Source organism: Somniosus microcephalus, chromosome 12 (genome assembly GCF_052327205.1).
Source record: "Somniosus microcephalus isolate GS21.2 chromosome 12, FLI_Smic_1.0, whole genome shotgun sequence".
NCBI classification, from domain to species: domain Eukaryota; kingdom Metazoa; phylum Chordata; class Chondrichthyes; order Squaliformes; family Somniosidae; genus Somniosus; species Somniosus microcephalus.
In genome coordinates, this window is record NC_140998.1 from 156,989,601 (window position 1) to 157,008,395 (window position 18,795).

Below are 18,795 nucleotides of genomic sequence, written 5' to 3' on the forward strand. Positions count from 1 at the left end.
GATGCAAGAAAGTCAAACTTTATTAACTAATAAACTACACCACATGATCAATGTAATCACGGTAAAATTGCTAAGATAGGGGAGGAAAAACGGGCATAACGAGGGAAAACAACTAAAATGACAATTCTAACGAAATCCCACTTTACTCCCCACCCTTATGCCTATCCTAAGTTGCCTTGTGGAAGGTCAGAAAAATATATGCTCACCGCTATAATGCCAGCTCCGTGTCCCACGAGATCTTCACTGTCCTGAAGTAAAGAAACACCCCAGTGTTTTAAAAGTAAACTGCTGGTGTTCTTAATTCTTCAGACAGACTCCCACGCTGTAGAGGGCACATGGAGGCAAGCCAGAGAGAGAGAGAGCGAGGCCTCCGAGAAGCTATCTCTATATACCCCAATTTTGGGGCCAAAATTTTCCCGCCCACATCTGGAGTTTTCTGGGCTAAAACAAAGGGATCCAAACCATCCCCTTGTCTGGGATGGGTTTGAATAAAGTTGCCATTGTCTGTGATGGCTGTCAATAAAACTGCAGGGGTTTTGAATGTGTATTCATTCTGGGGCCGAAATGTTCCCACCCAGATCCGGAGTTTTCTGGGCTAACAAAAGGGATACAACTGTCCCCATTGTCTAGTAATGGGTGATTCAAACCCATTCATTCTTAAACTGTTCCTTTTCTTAGTCTAAAAAGTCTCTTCCGTAGTTTAGGTGTGTTTCATCGTGTGTGATGGGTTTTGAATGGAGTTGAATTACTATGTAAACAGAAACCCATTCTCTTGTGGTCATTGAAACCGCAGTCAAGTGGTTTTAATCCCTTGTGCAAACATCCTTGTAAATAAACATCGATTGTCTCTGGAGGGAGGGGGAAACTCCCCTTTTGATTGACAGAATTTGACTGCCAACTTTGATCATCCCCCTTTTCACAGACATACACGAGCTGCTTCCAACCCCTTTGTCCTTGGCCATGCTTTTCTGACGGCCATTTTTATCGCTGGGCAATTTACCAAATTCAAGGGTACAATTTTTAATTAAAATGTACTGTCTTAAGGTGTGCGATTTTTTACAAAGTACTTTGATTTCACTGTTGTCCAAGTGCTGCTTAGCACATGGACCGCTTAACGCAGCCTTTTGCGGTTCTGGGCACATTTTAAAACATTGTCCAACCCAGAGACAATTTAAACCACGCAAAGTCTTTGTCCACGATGGGGATTAATATTTCCCGATCTTTAGGGGCTGAGGGGATTTTGCAAACCCCTACATTAACCAGTTTCCGTCACCCTGTTAGTGAGCTCTGCATTAACCAGGGTCCTTTACCTTGAGTGAGCTCTGCATTAACCAGGTTCCTTTACTCTGTGAGTGAGCTCTGCATTAACCAGGTTCCTTTACCCTGTGAGTGAGTTCTGCATTAACCAGATTCCTTTACCCTGTGTGTAAGCACTGCATTAATCAGCTTCCTTTACCCTGAGTGAGCTCTGCATTAACCAGGTTCCTTTACCCTGAGTGAGCTCTGCATTAACCAGGTTCCTTTACCCTGAGTGAGCTCTGCATTAACCAGATTCCTTTACCCTGTGGGTGAGCTCTGCATTAACCAGGTTCCTTTACCCTGAGTGAGCTCTGCATTAACCAGGTTCCTTTACCCTGAGTGAGCTCTGCATTAGCCAGGTTCCTTTACCCTGAGAGAGCTCTGCATTAACCAGGTTCCTTTACACTGTGAGTGAGCTCTGCATTAACCAGGTTCCTTTACCCTGAGTGAGCTCTGCATTAATCAGGTTCCTTTAACCTGTGAGTGAGCTCTGCATTAACCAGGTTCCTTTACCCTGAGTGAGCTCTGCATTAACCAGGTTCCTTTATTGTGAGTGAGCTCTGCCTTAACCAGTCTCCTTTACCCTGTGAGTGAGCTCTGCATTAACCAGGTTCCTTTACCCTGTGAGTGAGCTCTGCATTAACCAGGTTCGTTTAACCTGAGTGAGCTCTGCATTAACCAGGTTCCTTTACCCTGTGAGTGTGCTCTGCATTAACCAGGTTCCTTTACCCTGAGTGAGCTCTGCATTAACCAGGTTCATATACACTGACTGAGTTCTGCATTAACCAGGTTCCTTTACACTGAGTGTGCTCTGCATTAACCAGGTTCCTTTACCCTGAGTGAGCTCTGCATTAACCAGGTTCCTTTACCCTGAGTGAGCTCTGCATTAAACAGGTTCCTTTATTGTGAGTGAGCTCTGCATTAACCAGTCTCCTTTACCCTGTGAGTGAGCTCTGCATTAACTAGGTTCCTTTACCCTGTGAGTGACCTCTGCATTAACCAGGTTCGTTTACCCTGAGTGAGCTCTGCATTAACCAGGTTACTTTACCCTGCGACGGAGCTCTGCATTAACCAGGTTCCTTTACCCTGTGAGTGAGCTCTGCATTAACCAGGTTCTTTAACCCTGTGAGTGAGCTCTGCATTAACTAGGGTCCTTTACCCTGAGTGAGCTCTGCATTAACCAGGTTCCTTTACCCTGAGTGAGCTCTGCATTAACCACGTTCCTTTACCCTGTGAGTGAGCTCTGCATTAACCAGGTTCCTTTACCCTGAGTGAGCTCTGCATTAACCATGTTCCTTTACCCTGTGAGTGAGCTCTGCATTAACCAGGTTCCTTTACCCTGAGTGACCTCTGCATTAACCAGGTCCTTTACCCTGAGTGAGTTCTGCATTAACCGTGTTCCTTTACCCTGTGAATGAGCTCTGCATTAACCAGCTTCCTTTACCCTGAGTGAGCTCTGCATTAACCAGGTTCCTTTACCCTGTGAGTGAGCTCTACATTAACCAGGTTCCTTTGCCCTGAGTGAGCTCTGCATTAAACAGGTTCCTTTATTGTGAGTGAGCTCTGCATTAACCAGTCTCCTTTACCCTGTGAGTGAGCTCTGCATTAACTAGGTTCCTTTACCCTGTGAGTGAGCTCTGCATTAACCAGGTTCATTTACCCTGAGTGAGCTCTGCATTAACCAGGTTACTTTACCCTGCGACGGAGCTCTGCATTAACCAGGTTCCTTTACCCTGTGAGTGAGCTCTGCATTAACCAGGTTCTTTTACCCTGTGAGTGAGCTCTGCATTAACCAGGGTCCTTTACCCTGAGTGAGCTCTGCATTAACCAGGTTCCTTTACCCTGAGTGAGCTCTGCAATAACCAGGTTCCTTTACCCTGTGAGTGAGCTCTGCATTAACCAGGTTCCTTTACCCTGAGTGAGCTCTGCATTAACCATGTTCCTTTACCCTGTGAGTGAGCTCTGCATTAACCAGGTTCCTTTACCCTGAGTGACCTCTGCATTAACCAGGTCCTTTACCCTGAGTGAGCTCTGCATTAACCGTGTTCCTTTACCCTGTGAATGAGCTCTGCATTAACCAGCTTCCTTTACCCTGAGTGAGCTCTGCATTAACCAGGTTCCTTTACCCTGTGAGTGAGCTCTACATTAACCAGGTTCCTTTGCCCTGAGTGAGCTCTGCATTAACCAGGTTCCTTTACCCTGTGAGGGAGCTCTTCATTAACCAGGTTCCTTTACCCTGTGAGTGAGCTCTGCATTAACCAGGTTCCTTTACCCTGAGTGAGCGCTACATTAACCATGTTCCTTTACCCTGGGAGTGAGCTCTGCATTAACCAGGTTCCTTTACCCTGTGAGTGAGCTCTGCATTAACCAAGTTCCTTTACCCTGAGTGAGCTCTGCATTAACCAGGTTCCTTTACCCTGTGAGTGAGCTCTTCATTAACCAGGTTCCTTTATCCTGAGTGAGCTCTGCATTAACCAGGTTCCTTTACCCTGAGTGAGCGCTACATTAACCATGTTCCTTTACCCTGGGAGTGAGCTCTGCATTAACCAGGTTCCTTTACCCTGTGAGTGAGCTCTGCATTAACCAAGTTCCTTTACCCTGAGTGAGCTCTGCATTAACCAGGTTCCTTTACCCTGTGAGTGAGCTCTTCATTAACCAGGTTCCTTTATCCTGAGTGAGCTCTGCATTAACCAGTCTCCTTTACCCTGTGAGTGAGCTCTGCATTAACCAGGTTCCTTTACCCTGTGAGTGAGCTCTTCATTAACCAGGTTCCTTTATCCTGAGTGAGCTCTGCATTAACCACGTTCCTTTACCCTGAGTGAGGTCTGCATTAACCACTTTCCTTTACCCTGAGTGAGCTCTGCATTAACCAGGTTCCTTTACCCTGAGTGAGCTCTGCATTAACCAGGTTCCTTTACCCTGAGTGAGCTCTGCATTAACCACGTTCCTTTACCCTGAGTGAGCTCTGCATTAACCAGTTTCCTTTACCCTGAGTGAGGTCTGCATTAACCACTTTCCTTTACCCTGAGTGAGCTCTGCATTAACCAGGTTCCTTTACCCTGAGTGAGCTCTGCATTAACCAGGTTCCTTTACCCTCAGTGAGCTCTGCATTAACCAGGTTCCTTTACCCTGTGAGTGAGCTCTGCATTAATGAGGTTCCTTTACCCTGAGTTAGCTCTGCATTAATAAGGTTCCTTTACCCTGTGAGTGATCTCTGCATTAACCAGGTTCCTTTACTGTAGTGTATGTAACCTGTACCACCTTAAGAGGATACCTTAAGGTGATGGACTACTTTTTGATGGCTCCTGTACATTGTAGTACCGGTGGTGACCACACCGGTATATAAACCCTGCGGAGCAAAGTGTATCTCAGTTCAGCCCTGACCCTCAATCACTAAAGACCTGTTTACTTACTTCTGTAGTCTGTGTCCTGTTATTCAGTATAACTGCAATTGAAAACACAGACTCAACAGTGGCGACGAGTCTGATCTTACCTAGCGGCAGTTTTGCATCAAAGGAAGCTTCGTCCTCAGAAACGGGCGTCGAACAAGGGCATCCGCCCTCAACATCCTGCTGAGCACTGCATCACACGGGAGGCCATCGGGAACCCGGCTTGGTTTCTGGCCACGAAGTCAAACATCAGTGATCATCACTTCAACGACAGCGGCGGGTAAGCCCGATCGAGCGGCACGGGGGGGAAGTCGGCCGAGTTGTCAGTGGGAGGAGGTGAGGGAAAACGACAAAAAGGGCGGAGTACACGACCGCAGCCGGTGTCAGGGGCGGGGCTGCAATCGGGAGAGAGACGCGCAGCAGCCAGAAAGCGTTTATGGCCACAAGGACCGCGGGAGCGGCGGGGAACAAGATCAGCAGCGCAGGGAAAAATAAAGGACCGCTGGGAGGCGTGAACAGCAACAATGTGGGAATCGCCATTTTGAGTCGGCGGGGGAAGAAGACAAGCGCGGGAAAAGCCGCCAAGCACGGGAAAAGCCGCCATCTTAAATAGGAAAAATAAATAAATAATAATAATAATATCCGAAGGGAAAGGTGAAACTCAGCAAGGATGCCAAAAACGGGAAACATCACCGCTTTTGATAATGATGTGGAAGATTGGGCCACTTATGTGGAACGCATCGAAATTTACTGTACAATGAATGAGATACCGGATGATAAGAAAGCACTAACCCTATTAAACTCGATGGGTGCGAAGACGTACGGGTTATTAAGGAACCTTGTAACACCAGACAAACCGGTAGGGAAGAGTTTCACGGATATTGTTACTATCCTGCAAGAGCATTTAAACCCCATGCCGCTGCTGATAGCAGAACAATTTAAATTCTACAAAAGAATTCAACTTAAGGAAGAAAGCAACGCAGAAATCCTAACAGAACTGCGCAAGTTATCAAAGTACTGCCAGTTCGGAACAGGACTAGCAGACGCACTGAGAGAAAAGTTTGTGTGTGGGGTCCTAAGGGAAGGATCCCAGAAGCGACTGCTAGAGGAAAAGGACCTGACGCTGGACAAAGCTTTCAGCATTGCAGCATCCCACGAGGCAGCAGCACGGGGCGCTGCAGAGATACAGCAAAGGCCATTGGAATTCAGCACCAATGAAATGGCATTGGGCACAGTAAAGTGCTGTCGTTGTGGAAGGACAACGCATGACCAGAACCAGTGCTGGTTCAAAGATAAAGAATGCAGGCAATGTGGCAAACTTGGTCACATAGCGAGAGTATGCCAGTCAGGAAAGAAGACCAGCAGCAAAAAGTCACCGCAGGAGAAGTACAAAAAAGTACACAAGGTGACAGAGAACAGTTCGGATGAACAGAAGACGGATTCAGACTCCAGCAGTAAGCAACTGGGCTGTCTGAAAATACATAATGTGGGTAACACAGCAGACCACCAAACTATCTGGGTCATGCTTCGGATAGCAGGAGTCCAAGTGAAGATGGAATTGGACACTGGGTCGGCATTAACGGTCATGAATAAGCAAGATTACAAAAGGTTATTCTCGCACATTCCCCTGAGGGATACAGAGATTGTACTGAAAACATACACGGGGCAAATAGTATACCCCAAAGGAAAGATAAAAGTAAACGTGGTCTACAATGGTAAAGAAAGTCAGAAAATGGACTTGTATGTGTTACCTGATGGCGGTCCGCCACTACTGGGATGGGAATGGATCCGGAGAATAAATGTGGACTGGCATTCCATACAAGCACTGACTGTAGATGCCTGTAAGGAGGACGATGTCAAACCTAAATGACTGTCCAAAATCTTAGACGATGCTAAGGAGGTGTTCCAACAGGGACTTGGAACTCTGAAAGGAATTACGGCAACCATCAAGGTTGAAGAACATGCAAAGCCAAAATATTTCAAAGCCAGACCGGTTCCTTATGCGATACGACCTGCTGTGGAAGCAGAGCTGGAAGGGCTAGAACGTTCAGGGGTACTGTCCAAGGTGGACTGGAGCGAATGGGCTACACCCATTGTTCCTGTCATGAAGCGTTCATTGAGCAACAAGCCGGGGGAACCTGGGAAGGTTCGCATCCGTGGCAATTTCAAGATCACTGTTAATCCGGTTCTTCACACGGTGCAATATCCGCTTCCGCGGATTGAAGATATCTTCGCTTCGCTGTCTGGCGGGAAACACTTCACTAAGATAGGCCTGGCGCAGGTGTACCTACAGATGGAAGTTGATGAAGCATCACGTCAGTATCTCACGATCAACACGCATAAGGGCTTATATAGGTATAATAGACTGGTTTTTGGAGTGGCATCGGCTCCAGCGATTTGGCAAAGGGCCATGGAGCAGGTATTGCAGGGAATTCCAGGCACACAATGCTACCTGGATGACATCCTGATTACAGGAGATAACGATAAGGATCACCTAGCGAATTTGGAGCAGGTGCTCATCAGATTGAAAGAATATGGGCTCAGAGTTAACCGCCAGAAATGCGAGTTCTTTCAAAAGCGAATCTCGTACTGCGGCCACGTCATTGACCGGGAGGGGCTCCAAAAGTCACCTGACAAGATCGAAGCCGTTGTAAAAGCTCCTGCACTGGAAAATGTATCCCAGTTGAGGTCGTTCCTCGGGTTGGTTAAATATTACCACAAGTTTCTTCCAAATTTATCCACGGTGTTACACCCGCTAAACATTCTTTTGCAAATGGGAATACCATGGAAGTGGAGCGATGATTGTAAGCGGGCTTTTCAAAAGAGCAAGGCATTGATCACCTCTAAGGAAGTGTTGGCTCACTTTAACCCAACGCTGCCTATTCGCTTAGCTTGTGATGCTTCTCCATATGGTATCGGGGCAGTGCTCTCACATAAGTTTCCGGATGGCTCGGAAAGGCCAGTCGCTTTCGCATCCAGATCATTGACCTCTGCTGAGCGCAACTATGCTCAGATAGATAGGGAGGCTCTCAGCCTCGTGTGGGGAGTTAAGAAATTTAACGATTACCTGCAAGGCCAAAAGTTTACGCTGCTGACAGATCACCAGCCATTGGTTTCCATTTTCAACCCTAAGAAGGGTGTTCTGATGATGACGGCGCAGAGGCTTCAGAGATGGTCCCTTTTCCTAGGGGCACATCAATATGATATTGAATTCAAAGGTACAAAGCAACATGTTAATGCTGATGGGCTGTCGCATCTGCCACTACCTACAGCGGAAGAGGCACCGGCAGTTGACCCTGTCGAGATATTTCACTCGACCATCATCGAATGCTTACCAGTCACCAATGCGGGTATTGAGAGAGTGACCCGAAATGACCCGACACTGTCTCGGGTCTACGACTTGACAGTGAAGGGATGGCCAGTACATGGCGAACCACTGTTACCAGCATTCTCAGCCGGACAAGAACAGCTGTCGGTATGTCAAGGAACATTGATGTATGGAACAAGGGTGATTATTCCTCCGAAATTAAGAGAGAGAGTTCTGAAAGAATTGCACGAAGGTCATCTGGGGGGAGTCAAGATGAAAAGCCTTGCTAGGGCTTATGTGTGGTGGCCAGGTATCGACAAACAAATAGAGGATCTGACGAAAAGCTGCTCAGGATGCCAAAAACTTCAAAATGCACCTCCAATTGCACCGCTGCATCCGTGGGAATGGCCTTCAGCCCCATGGCAACGTGTGCATATCGACTTTGCAGGTCCATTCATGGATTCCATGTTTTTGATAGCAGTAGACGTACATTCTAAATGGCCAGAAGTGATTAAGATGTCGACCACTACCTCTGAGAAGATGATCGCAGTTCTAAGAACCATATTTGCAAGGAATGGGTTGCCGGAGCAAATATGTTAAGACAACGGACCACAGTTCGTGGCAGAAGAATTCCAGAAATTCATGAAAAAGAATGGGGTGAAACACTATACATCTGCCCCATATCATCCGGCTACAAATGGGTTGGGCGAGAGATTTGTACAAACGTTCAAAAAGGCGATAAAAGCCATGAGTGAAGACCATATTCCACTACAACACAAGATGGACAATTTCCTGATGGCATATCGAAACGCCACTCATGCAGTGACAAATCAAAGCCCTGCCATAATGTTCTATAACAGAAGGTTGCGGTCCCAGTTGGATTTGTTAAAACCCAATGTGCAACGGGAAGTCGAAAACAAGCAATTCCAGCATATAAATAACAAGGCCACTCGTAGTTTTGCAGTAGGACAACCAGTGTTGGCCAGGGACTATAGGGATGATAAATGGCAACCTGGAACAATTCGTGCACGACAAGGACCCTTGATGTACATGGTAGACGTTGGAGAGAACGTAATACGACGTCATGCTGACCACCTTGTGGAATCGAGAACAAGGGTCGACCCCACGTCTACGGCAGAACACCAGTTGAAGAACTTATTGAGCCTGTAGCATCTATCTCAGACTCGAACGTATATGATGATGTTCAATCCATAGGAGACCAAATGGATGAGTCACCCCAGCAACGAGAACCAGAGACCCCTGAAAGGCATTATCCGGACCGGATCAGGATGCCTCCTCAGAGACTGAATCTTTGAAAAGTTTTGTGTGTAAATTGTATATATGTTATCCATGTAATGTTTAATTTGGGGTGTACACTGTTAAGCTAAAAGGGGAGGAATTGTAGTATATGTAACCTGTACCACCTTAAGAGGATACCTTAAGGTGATGGACTACTTTTTGATGGCTCCTGTACATTGTAGTACCGGTGGTGACCACACCGGTATATAAACCCTGCTGAGCAAAGTGTATCTCAGTTCAGCCCTGACCCTCAATCACTAAAGACCTGTTTACTTACTTCTGTAGTCTGTGTCCTGTTATTCAGTATAACTGCAATTGAAAACACAGACTCAACATTTACCCTGAGTGAGCTCTGCATTAACCAGGTTCCTTTACACTGTGAGTGATCTCTGCATTAACCAGGTTCCTTTACCCTGTGAGTGAGCTCGGCATTAACCAGGTTCCTTTACCCTGAGTGAGCTCTGCATTAACCAGGTTCCTTTACACTGTGAGTGATCTCTGCATTAACCAGGTTCCTTTACCCTGAGTGAGCTCTGCATTAACCAGGTTCCTTTACCCTGATTGAGCTCTGCATTAACCAGGTTCCTTTACCCTGTGAGTGATCTCTGCATTAACCAGGTTCCTTTACACTGAGTGAGCTCTGCATTAACCAGGTTCCTTTACCCTGAGTGAGCTCTGCATTAACCAGGTTCCTTTATCCTGAGTGAGCTCTGCATTAACCAGGTTCATATACACTGAGTGAGCTCTGCATTAACCAGGTTCCTTTACCCTGAGTGAGCTCTGCATGAACCAGGTTCCTTTACCCTGAGTGAGATCTGCATTAACCAGGTTCCTTTACTGTGAGTGAGCTCTGCATTAACCAGGTTCCTTTAACCTGTGAGTGAGCTCTGCATTAACCAGGTTCCTTTACCGTGTGACAGAGCTCTGCATTAACCAGGTTCCTTTACCCTGTGAGTGAGCTCTGCATTAACCAGGTTACTTTAACCTGTGAGTGAGCTCTGCATTAACCAGGTTCCTTTACCCTGTGAGTGGGCTCTGCATTAACCAGGTTCTTTTAACCTGTGAGTGAGATCTGCATTAACCAGGTTCCTTTACCCTGCGAGTGAGCTCTGCATTAACCAGGTTTCTTTACCCTGAGTGAGCTCTGCATTAACCAGGTTCCTTTACCCTGTGAGTGAGCTCTGCATTAACCAGGTTCCTTTACCCTGTGAGTGGGCTCTGCATTAACCAGGTTCCTTTACCCTGTGAGTGAGCTCTGCATTAACCAGGTTCTTTACCCTGAGTGAGCTCTGCATTAACCAGGTTCCTTTACCCTGTGAGTGAGCTCTGCATTAAACAGGTTCCTTAACCCTGAGTGAGCTCTGCATTAACCAGGTTCCTTTACCCTGTGAGTGAGATCTGCATTAACCAGGTTCCTTTACCCTGTGACTGAGCTCCGCATTAACCAGGTTCCTTTACCCTGCGAGTGAGCTCTGCATTAACCAGGTTTCTTTACCCTGAGTGAGCTCTGCATTAACCATGTTCCTTTACCCTGTGAGTGAGCTCTGCATTAACCAGGTTCCTTTAACCTGAGTGAGCTCTACATTAACCAGGTTCTTTTAGCCTGAGTGAGCTCTGCATTAACCATGTTCCTTTACCCTGTGAGTGAGCTCTGCATTAAGCAGCTTCCTTTACCCTGAGTGAGCTCTGCATTAACCAGGTTCCTTTGCCCTGTGAGTGAGCTCTGCATTAACCAGGTTCCTTTACCCTGTGAGTGAGCTCTGCATTAACCAGGTTCCTTTATCCTGTGAGTGAGCTCTACATTAACCAGGTTCCTTTGCCCTGAGTGAGCTCTGCATTAACATGGTGCCTTTATCCTGTGAGTGAGCTCTGCATTAACCAGGTTCCTTTACCCTGAGTGATCTCTGCATTAACCAGGTTCCTTTAACCTGAGTGAGCTCTGCATTAACCAGGTTCCTTTACCCTCAGTGAGCTCTGCATTAAACAGGTCCCTTTAGCCTGTGAGTGAGCCCTGCTTTAACCTGCTTCCTTTACCCTGAGTGAGCTCTGCATTAACCAGGTTCCTTTACCCTGTGAGTGAGCTCTGCATTAACCAGGTTCCTTTACCCTGTGAGTCAGCTCTGCATTAACCAGGTTCCTTTACCCTGAGTGAGCCCTGCTTTAACCAGCTTCCTTTACCCTGAGTGAGCTCTGCATTAACCAGGTTCCTTTACCCTGTGAGTCAGCTCTGCATTAACCAGGTTCCTTTACCCTGAGTGATCTCTGCATTAACCAGGTTCCTTTACCCTCAGTGAGCTCTGCATTAACCAGGTTCCTTTACCCTGTGAGTGAGCTCTGCATTAACCAGGTTCCTTTACCCTGAGTTGTAATGATATCAGCAAATAGTGATGGTATTTGCCTGTTTGATTATTATGCCTTACCAGCATATTTGCATGTATTGATTATTTATGCCTGACCAGCAGAGGGCATGTGAGAGAGGCAGTTGAGTTTAGTTTTAGTTTCGTTTTAGATGGATCTCTAAGATGGTGTCTCCTGTAATGCTGTTAACTGAGTTCAACATACTTTAGATAAAAAGACATTCTCTTTCATGAATGTGTCATCATTGAACCCACATAGAAATCAATACATGGTGTCAGAAGTGATTGAAAGAGATGAAGAGGAAAAATCTGAAGTTAAATCAGCTCTCCACATATTAGCAAGCCAAAAGAGAACATCGTTACTTACCATTGGAGAATAGCTAACGAAGTGAAAAAATGGAAGGTTTACACCCACCAGCGAAGCTTCAGTTGACAGGTAATGTGGCTGAAAATTGGAGGCGATTCAAACAACGTTTGGAGTTGTATTTAGCGGCAATCGGAGCTGACGAGAAAAGTGATAAAATGAAAGCGTCAGTGTTCTTACATGTCGTGGGTGATGAAGCGCTGGAGGTATATAATAATTTCACATTCGCTGCTGATGGAGACAAAATGAAGTTGGATAAAATAATGGAACAGTTTGAGGCCTACTGCATACCTAAACATAACGTGACGTTTGAGAGGCACAGATTTTTCACATGTGTACAGAAAATGGGAGAGACTATTGATCAGTATGTGACTGAACTGAGAAACAGAAGCAAAACGTGTGAATTTGGGGGACTGACAGACTCGCTGATAAAAGACAGACTGGTGTGTGGTATTCCAGATAATGGTCTAAGGGAAAGACTGCTAAGAGAGCAAGATCTAGACCTGGGAAAAGCCATAGCACTGTGTAGGGCTACAGAGACTGTGAAGTCACAGGCAAAGGAGCTGTTCAGTGACAGTAGCTGCAACGTGGATGCAGTGAGAAAGAACGGACACAAACCGTTTAACAAAAAGAGCGCCAATGTGAAAGAAGAGGCGTGGCCAGCAAACAAAAATGAAAGGGGCAATCGAAAGTCATGTAGTCGATGCGGTACACAGCATCCACCAAAAAAGTGTCCAGCATATGGTAAAAAATGCAATAGTTGCAACAAAAACAACCATTATGCCCGTTGCTGTAAGAACCAAGCGCAACAAAGCAAGGTCCATACAGTAGATGAAAGCGAGATAGAGGAGTTCAATGTGGATGTTGTGTCTGAAAACAAAAAAGAAAAAAGAGACTGGATGTTGACACTAAAAGTGAATGACATACACATTCCATTTAAATTGGATACTGGAGCACAAGTTAATGTGATATCAGAGACTGATTTTAAGAAAATTAGACCCAGACCAAAGATACATGGAATAAAAGTGAAAGTGACAGGATACTCAGGTACTGATATACCAGTGAAAGGAAGATGCATTGTCAAAGTGACACACAAGGACAGAGAGCACATGCTAGCATTAATCGTGGTGCCAAAGGATGTGCAAGCCATACTAGGTTTAATAGCCTGTGAGAGACTGAACCTGGTAAAGAGAGTTCTCGTTGTGGAAAGCGAAGGAGAGACAGTCTATGATGAACTCATGAAAGAGTACAACGACCTATTTCAGGGTCTAGGCTGCCTTCCAGGAGAACACATGATCAGAGTAGATAAAAGTATGCCAACGGTCATACATCCATGCAGAAAAGTTCCGTTTGCTCTTCAAAAGGAAGTGAAGGCAGAGTTGGACAGGATGGAAAGCCTGAACATGATTCAGAAGATAGATGAGCCAACTGAGTGGGTGAGTTCCCTCGTCGTTGTGGACACAAAGAATGGAAAGCTCAGAATTTGCCTGGATCCAAGAGATCTAAACAGAGCAATAAAGAGAGAGCACTTCAAGCTTCCTACACGTGAGGAAATCATGTCACAGTTTGCAAATGCAAAGTATTTCAGCAAGTTAGATGCATCATCAGGATTTTGGCAGATGAAACTGGATGAGGCAAGTTCAAGACTGTGCACGTTCAACAGTCCATTTGGCAGATACAGATTCCTAAGGTTACCATTTGGCATTGCCTCAGCTCCTGAAGTGTATCACAAAACTATCCATATGATCTATGAGCACCTGGAGGGAGTTGATACATCAGTGGATGACATCATAGTATGGGGAACCTTGAGAACTGAGCATGACGAGAGACTGAAAAAAGTGCTGGAAGCAACAAGGAAAACAAACCTGAAGCTGAATAGAGAGAAATGCCAGCTCGGGGTGACAGAAGTGACATTTGTGGGAGAGATCCTTAGCAGTGAGGGCATCAGACCAGATCCGAGAAAGATGTCCGCCATTGAGAATATGCCAAAGCCACAATGCAAAAAGGACGTGCAGAGGTTTAATGGAATGATCAACTACATGGGTAAATTCATATCCAACCTCTCAGAAAAGATGGCGCCACTGAGAAGACTAACTGAAAAGAACATGGAATGGGAATGGAATCATGAGCATGAGAAGTCATGGAGCGATCTAAAGAAACTGCTCACAGAGGAACCAGTTCTGAGGTTTTATGACCCAGCGAGACCCATCAAGATATCATCAGATGTATCACAGAGTGGGCTCGGTGCCGTTCTTCTGCAAAAATATGACTACTGGCAACCTATTGCATATGCATCGCGCTCAATGACAGACGCGGAGACGCAATATGCTCAAATAGAAAAGGAGCTGCTCAGCATCACATACGCCTGTGAAAGATTTCACCAGTTTGTGTCAGGACAAGCAATCAGTGTAGAGACTGACCATAAGCCCTTGGTTGCATTGTTCCAAAAGCCACTAAATAGCTGTCCGCTTAGAATACAAAGAATGATGATCAGGCTGCAACGCTATACACTGAATGTTGCGTACACACCGGGTAAGCTGATGTATACAGCAGACACGTTGTCCAGAGCTGTTGACCCAAGTGAGCCCGCAAACACCAAAATGGATGAAAAAGTGAACGCCTGATCACAAGTGCACTGCCCATAGCAGATGCAAAAATTGAGCTCATAAAGACTGAGACAAACAAAGATGAAACACTGAGACGACTGAAGAAAAGCATCTTGGATGGATGGCCCAACATGAAGCAAGACTGCTCACCTGACATGGCAGAGTACTGGAACTGCAGGGCGGAACTATCAGTGGTCGAAGACATCATCTACAAAGGAAGTAAAATAGTTATCCCAAAGAGTCTGAGAAAAGAGATGCTAAAAAGGATCCATGGAGGACATCTGGGAATCGAAAAGTGTAAGAAAAGAGCATGAGAGGTGATGTACTGGCCACGAATCAACCAAGATGTGACAAATGAGGTGTCAAACTGCACAATATGCCTGAAATATCGAGCAAGCAATCCGGTAGAACCACTAAAGCCACACCCAGCGCCAGACAGACCTTACCAGAAGGTAGGCGCTGACCTATTCGTATGTCAAGGGAAGAACTATCTTGTAGTCACAGACAATTACTCCCTGTATCCAGAGGTTTGTAGACTGTGCACCACCACTGCAGATGCTGTGATAACATGTATGAAAGCCATATTCTCCAGACATGACGTGGCAAACGAGGTCTTCATAGACAACGGACCCCAGTTTTACAATGCAAGTTTCCGACACTTTGCCAAAGAGTGGGACTTTGTCCACACAACGTCAAGTCCTCACTTTCCACAGTCCAATGGACTAGTGGAAAAATCGGTCCAGACAGTGAAAAGACTGATGTACAAGGCAAAAGACAGTGGAACTGACTTCTACCAGAGCATGCTTGTATACCGCACAACGCCGCTCGAGTGTGGTATGTCACCAGCCCAACTCCTTATGGGACGTCTGCTAAGGTCAAACCTACCCATCCCGGAGAACCTCCTGAAAACAAAAGAGGGGGAGAAAGTGAGGAAGTTCAAAGAACAACAGAAAAAAAAGCAAAAGTACTACTATGACAGAGGAACACAAAACCTACCTGAACTCCACACTGGTGACCAAGTAAGGTTCAAAGACAAAACAAACATATGGGCCTAGAAATTCAGTTTGCACAGTTTTGGGGCGCTAAAGTCGGGCGCTCGGTAAATTTAGCGCCCACCGGAAACTGCAGGCCAACTTGCCGAAATTCAGTGAAGTTGGGCCAGATTCTGGCCGAGCGCTGAAACTGGCGCTGCAATGCTGTGTTCAGGCGCTAATCCGGCGATGCGGCTTGATATCGCCGATTCCGGGCGCAGCGCAGGTGCGGTCATGTGTTGAGTGTCAGCAGACACCCTGACGCCGGCCAGCTCTTAAAGGGGGAAGGGTCAACTTTGACTGCTACCACGCCCTGCATGCTGTAGCGCTGCAACTAGGCCTCAGCACTGGTGGTGTGCCAAAACAGCGCCTGGAGGAATGGAGAGGGCCCGTGACAGAGCACAGCGCTTCTCTGAGCATGCGCTGAGTGTGCTCATGCATGGGGTACACAAGAAAAGACGGATTGTGTGCCCGGCTAGTGGCAGGAAGGCTCCCAGGAGCCAGTTCAGGAACGCCTGGAGCAGAATTGCCCGCAGGGCCTCATCCAACTGCGATGTTCCCAGGAGTGCGGACCAGTGCCGCAAGAAATTCAATGACCTCAGTCGGATGGTGAAGGTGAGTACCCTTTCCACTGTCCCCCTCATCCTTGCATGTGCACCTCCCATTAGGGCCAAAGGGACATCAAAGGCCTAATGCCCAGCCCTCCTCCCGCTGCAATGGCACTTGCATGTTAATCAAAGCTCTTTCTGCACTTATCACACTGTCCAAGCTATTCAACCATGGGAGGGCTCCCACACAGCAACAGGGCAGCACACTGTCCAAGCTATTCAACCATGGGAGGCCTCACACACAGCAGCAGGGCACCACACTGTACTTAGAGGCCCTCCTTTCTCTTGCAGGCCAAGCTGGCGAGGAACGCCAGGAGCCAGGTAGCGACTGGTGGAGGGCGTCCCGACTACCAGGAGCTGACTGATCTGGAGGAGAGGGTGGCATGACTCCTGCGTGCCCGGGTGACAGGCCCTGTCGCGATCGGCGATGCGGACCCTGTACTGGAACCCGCTGTTAAGGACATGACCGGGTGCACCTCTCTCCTTGCCCTCGCACATCAGATGTACATCCTTCCCCACTGACCGCAAAATGCGCATAATGCACCACTGCGGCCTCCCTGGCTGTCGGCCTGTCCTCACTCTAAAGCTACACTTGTGCCTTCCTGCTTTCAGCTGCTGAGGAGGAGGTGCTCCCTGAAGCACAGAGAGCCAGGCCCTCGGAGGAGGAGGATGTGGAGGACCAGGAGGAAGGCGGCACCTCCAGGGAACCCTCCTCCGCGCCAGCAGATGGCAATGGAGGGGAGACGTCTGGCGTGCAGGAGAGCCGGGGGGAGGCGGTGGAGGGGGGGCCAGAACCTGGTACCAGTGGCGTCGACGCACGCGGGAAGGGTCCGGCACCACGCCGCCCTTCTGCCCAGAGGGGGCAGGTGGTGGAGGGGAGGGGAGAACCTGGTCCCAGTAGGGTGGCCGAACGCGGCAAGGGTCCAGCGCCACGCCAGCCTTCTGCCCAGAGGGCGAGTCTGCCCTCCAGTCCGGAGTCGGACGTCGCCCAGGAGGTGCGCCTCCTGCACGACATGTCGGCGGCGTCGGAGCGGCGCCACGTGGAGTTTATGCAGGTGGTGGAGCAGATGCCTCACGCCATGGAGAGCCTGGCACATAGTGTGGTGGCTTTCGCCGAATCACAGGCCAGGGGCCTGGAACAATTCGCGGCAGCGCACGCCAGGGGGGTGGACCTACTTGTGGCAGCACACGACAGGGGGGTGCAGCAACTCGCCGCAGCGCAGCACGCCAGTCGCCACATGAGAGGTGCTGGGCAGACACTGGCACAGCAGCTGCGGGCACATGCCAGGGCAGTTGGGGCACTAACTTCTGCCACCCTCGCACTGGCGCGGAGGCGTCGCCAGGCGAGCCGCCACCCTGCTGCAGCACAGCGGTCTGGCGGCCAACACATTGGTGCACTTGCTCCCCTGCCAGGCCGGCCGAGTGCCAGTGTCTCTGGCGAGCAGCGCGCGCCTGCCATCAGCCAGCTTGTCCCCATTGGTGCAGGCGACACTGCCACTCCCCCAGCCAGGGTGCGACGAGCTGCTGCAGGAACTGAAGATGGCCACCCACAGCTGCAGCAGCCACCAGCCGGCCCCTCCCGGGCCGGCCCTCGTGTAGGGCGACCCCCAAGGGCATCTGGCGAGATGCATTGTCGCCCTGATGAGCCTTCCCCCAGCCTTGCCCCAGCCTCAGGGCACAGCTTGAGGCGCAGCTGCAGGTCGGGCCGGGGCAAGAGAACGCTCTCCAAGGACTCGCCCTCTCGGCACGCCGAGTAGAGTGTGGCGAGCGCGGGTTTTGGTCATGCGGGGGCTTCTGTTCTGGGGGGCATTATCTTGTTTGTTTTTATGGGGGTGTTTGTGTTGGGGGGGCGGCGTTTTTTTGTAAGGCCGGTGAGGAAGGCCATTTGCATGTGGAAGTTTTGTTAGTCCTCCCCAGGTTTTGGGAGTGACAGAAGTTTTCGACTGTTTTTTGGAGGTCTTCTCTGTTTTGCTGTTCCATGTGGGAAGGGCCCTGAGTTTGTGAAATAAAGATTTTTATTTTTTCACCATGTGCAGGTGTCATGTTTCAACTGGTTGTTGGGTTAAGCGGCTGAGGGCTTGCGGAGCGGCTGCCTTCAGCTGCGTTCATTGGCCCAGGCCATTCCCTGACAGGGGGCCTAGAAGTGTCGAACAATAAGCCACCGGCGGACGGCCCTTGGACCTTGTCGCTCCCTCCTAGGCTGCTCCTCCTCCTCCTCCTCCTCATGGTCCTCCAGCTCATCCTCTTGAGGTGGTGGGGCAATGTCAGGTGGCAGTGCCTGAGTCCTGCGGATCGCCAGGTTGTGGAGCATGCAGCACACGACGACGAACTGGGAGACTCTATCCGGCGAATACTGAAGAGCTCCTCCGGAACGATCCAGGCAGCGGAACCGTTGCTTGAGGACGCCTATCGTTTGCTTTATTAGGTTCCTTGTGGCTTGATGGCTTTCGTTGTATGCCACCTCCGCTGGGGTCGTGGGCGCGCGGAGCGGGGTCATGAGCCATGTACACAAAGGGTAGCCCTTGTCCCCGATAA